General features: G+C 46.8%; 1 protein-coding gene across 3 annotated transcripts in view; it reads left to right on the top strand.

Annotated features, from left to right (window-relative positions):
- The first annotated feature begins 117 nt into the window (after positions 1-117).
- Positions 118-3,996, top strand: part of C2H1orf74 (chromosome 2 C1orf74 homolog) — a 116,444-nt gene continuing 112,565 nt past the window's right edge. Inside the window, exon 1 of one of the 3 annotated variants that reach the window (XM_087439637.1) lies at positions 118-3,372. The gene's annotated coding sequence lies outside the window, so the exon portion shown is untranslated. The remainder of the gene's footprint in view (positions 3,373-3,996) is intronic. The other 2 variants (XM_004424862.3, XM_087439620.1) reach the window with 2 other exon arrangements.

Below are 3,996 nucleotides of genomic sequence, written 5' to 3' on the forward strand. Positions count from 1 at the left end.
ATTGATCTCCGTTTGACCTGTTCTGCTAGTATAGTAAGCTGGCTCCCTGATGGGGGAAGTGAAAGGGAGGGGAGCTGGCTGGTTGCTTAGGAACCAAGCTTGATATCTAAATAGAAATAGGTGCCAAAGTCTGAAAGTCACCCGGCCTGTGGAGTAAAAGCTCATAATTGAGCTTCTAATGGGAAGCTGTCGACATAGAAGGCCTAGGGATTCTGTAGAAGAATTGGTTGTCGGGTGTTTACCTTCTACCACTTGGATACCACTGTGTGTGTGTGGTAGGTGAGAGTATATGACCCAGTGGGAGCCTTCAGAGAGGAAAGAGCTCTCTTTTTTCCTTCTCTGAGGAAGACCTGAGAGTGAGCTGGGCATCTAGGATAAACTCCTCTAAAAGGAACAGTTCTTCCTTGTTTGGAGACTTTTACAGTCTTCCTGTCATTTGGACTTTTTGCAGTTGGCAAAAGTGGGGTACTGAGTATGTTAAGGCCAGGGTAAGGAAGGGCTGGGCAGTGTTCTTCTGGAAAAGGCTAACCTAGCTTGTCTCCATTCCGAGTGGAGGTAGCTGGGTGTGAACAATTAAGGTTCATGAAGAGTGATGTAGAACGTTGCAGCTATAGCTGCCACAAACTGGTCTTCTCTATTAACTTTTGCCCGGTCCTGGACCTTTTTGCCTGCCCCCCCCCTTTTTGCCTGCCCCCCCCCCTTTTTTTAAAGATGAAATTATACATAATTTAAACTCAAAGACCTAAATGGAAAACAAGATGCTAATCTCTGGGTGCAGGCCCCAATCCTCTTGAGTACTTATGCCTATTTGTGCCAGGCCATAGTAAGAAAGCCATGTCTAATATGCTACCCTTAAACCAAGCTGCCACCTACTTGTTACTGAAGTTGGGCTAGCTTTATTTCAAAAACCATAATGCAACTCAATCACAAGTGGCAGTGGGACTTATTTATTTAGAATGCTTAAGCCATGGTTCTAGGGTCTCTAAGGGACTTAGTGGAATGTGCTGTTACTCAAGTATGACCAAGAGAAATCTGGGTAAAGGTCAGATGCTCAGCTGTGAGTAGAAGTTGGGTTTTAGAGACCAGGGAACATGCATATAGAAACTTTGTATTTTTTGGTCATTTTATTGAGTGGCTGAAGTGAGGGATTTGGTCCTAATGTTTGGCTGCCTCCGTCTGTATCTGCATAGCTCCAAGTTAAAAAGAGCCCTCTGTAGGTAAATTGGTAGGGCAACTGTTGGATCTGGGCTGGTCCCTCTCCCTTATTCTGTGAGATGCTAACAGCTAGGCTGTCCACCTGGATGGGGGCCTAGATAATGTGAGCTGGCAAAGTGTGTTGAAAATAGTATTCTGAAGTGCCAAGAAGGGTCAAACTTTTAGTATGTGACTGTAATGAAAAGTTTACAAACATGTCAGAGGAATGGATGAGTGATTTTATGTGGTCTTAAGTAGATACTGCAGTTTGTTCCTTGTTTTTTATCCTTTTCAGAACTCTGGGAGAGAGCATGCAGGGCTCTCCACTAATCTCCCTCAGTGCTCCTTCTCTGCTTTTGATGGATAAATACCAAATGTCCTTTCTTTCTTGGAGACTCCGTCTGCTATCTCCTTTGGTGGCTACAACACTCACTCCCTTGGTGTCTTCTACTTCCTTGCCTTCACCTTGCTTAAGACTGGGAAGGGAGTTAGTTGGTGTCACTGGCTCTTCTTTTTCGTCTCTATCCACCCCACCAAACTACATTAGCTCAAAGTTAAAAAGAACCTACCGTACATAAATTGGGAGGGCAAGTGTTGGATTTGGGCTGGTCCCTTCCCCACATAATTAGGTCCCTGGTTATATGTTCCCATAGCACCCTGTACTTCTTTCAGAATAACCAATTCTCTTGTAATTGCTCAGCATTTGTGTCCTGCCTGACTACAAACTTGCTGAAGGTAGGGGCTGTTTGTCTTGGACATTGCTTCCAGATCTTAGTACAGTGTCTGGTACATAGTATGTTCTCAAATATTTGTTGTTACAATAAATGAATGAACTAAAGTCTTTCATTTTAGGATTTATTGCTAACCACCATGGGAAAATTAAATAAATATGTGGAAGGAAAATAACTACAAAGTTAGTTTCTAGTCTCTGTTTCTGACTCCCTCTGAGCTAAGAACCAACCTTAGACTGGGAGCCCATACAAGCTGGTCCTCCTTCCAGGCTGGCCTCATCTTTACTCCACAGTTGTCTCTTTTCACGATCTGAAGATACCACCAACGTAGAGCTAGGAGTGAAACCTCCAGTGTAGCTGCCCACAGTTCCCTTAGCCTCTGCTCTGCCCATGCATCGGTAAATATGGGCCATTTCCTTACATAGGAGTTTTCTCAAATTCTTTCCCTTCGTGGTAGGGGTCATATCGCCGGTAGTTAAAGACGCGTTAACCTTTCAGTGAAATAACACTTTTTTCTCAATGACCTGATTGAAAAGCCTCTGCATTTCTGCTTATTTCTCATGTGAAGTCAGCATACTGAATTCCTAGAACCTGAGCTCCACGAAGGTGGAGTTTTTGTTTCGTACACTGCAACACCTCCAGCGCCTAGAAGCAGGCCTAGCACAGTTCTTCAGAGTGAATACTCAGGCCCTTCATACCCTGCTTAGAGACGACAAGCCCCGGCCAGGACAGCAGTTGTCCACCCACTTCTCTTAGAATTCAGCCTCTCGAATTTAGGATTTAGGTAGGTCAAAGTTAAAAAAAAAAAAAAAAAAAAAAAGCTTTGTAGCACCACCCAGAAGTGAGGATGTTCTGCAAAACACATCGCTTGTCTTGAGAGAAGTTTCGTTTGGAGGGGAAAGGGCATGTCTCCAGCCACAGATCCAACAGTGCTTTTGCCCTGTGCGCCCTGCTCGTGGCTTCCGGGTCAACTGGGACACCAGGCTTAATAACACACCAGCCTCACCAGGTACCGCCTCCTTTCGCCCCTTCCCGTTCCTGCCCAGACGGGCGGGGCCGGCTTCTGTCTGGCCGGAAAGGGCCGGGCCGCAGGCGTCCACACTTCCGCCACGCAGCGGGGCGGCCTCGCCGCTAGTTCTAACGCGAGGCGCGCGAGCGGACTGGGTGACGTCACGGAAGGCGGCGGGGAGGTGGGATTGTGTTGGGCATGCGCAATAGATCGACTTCGCCGACCGGGGGCCGAGCGGGCTGCAAGGCTGTTACCTACGCGGGCGGGGTTTCCGCTGCTGCCGCGGAGCGCGGGGTGCTAGCCGCCTTCCCAGCAGCGGGCAGGAAACTGGAAGGAGTTTCTGAGTCCGCAAACCTGCAGCGGAAGTGAAGAACGTACGTGTGTGAGAGAGAGACCTCTGCCGCATTTAACAAATCACGATAATATGCTCAGGAGAGGGTGAGCTCATCTCCCTAGGGCCGATGGGTGTCGGCCAGAAGGGGAAGGCGGGGCCAGCAGAAGTTAAAATACAGCCCTCCTGCAATTCTAATATTTCATTTATTTACTTTTATGTCTCAGGGTGAGATGTTTATTAGTCCACATTCTAGTGTATATCAGTTTAATCAGATTGCTCTTCTTACAACTCTTCTTGGCGGGAAGAGGTGGGGAGGTTGGCAGTGGAAAGAATGCATTTGAACCCTGTCTCAGAAAGGCAGTTTTAGGTGAAATGCTCTGAATTTTGCCAGAGACTGCCCTGCCTCTTTTCTGCTCCAAACTCCTTAAGTTTTGAATCAGAGAAAGTAATTTACAACAGGTAAAATTAGAACAGAAGCCAGAGAATATAAATCTAGCTGTAAGGCCAGAAAGATGCATGAATTTCGGACTAAGGGAGACTAAGGCAACCATAGAAATCAGGTAGCATTGGTGACCCAATCTTGTCTGGGCTGGCTTAGCATTCCAAAGCAGAGGGAGGGACAGAATGACCTTTGGAAGATCCTGTAAGACTTAGGGGAAGGCTGTTGGCAGGTTTCCTGTATGTCACTGGCTGGTGTTAATAATTACCTGCTACTGCTTTGTTTTTAG

This window comes from Ceratotherium simum, chromosome 2 (assembly GCF_057802395.1).
Source record: "Ceratotherium simum simum isolate JZ-2026a chromosome 2, ASM5780239v1, whole genome shotgun sequence".
Classification (NCBI taxonomy): Eukaryota; Metazoa; Chordata; class Mammalia; order Perissodactyla; family Rhinocerotidae; genus Ceratotherium; species Ceratotherium simum.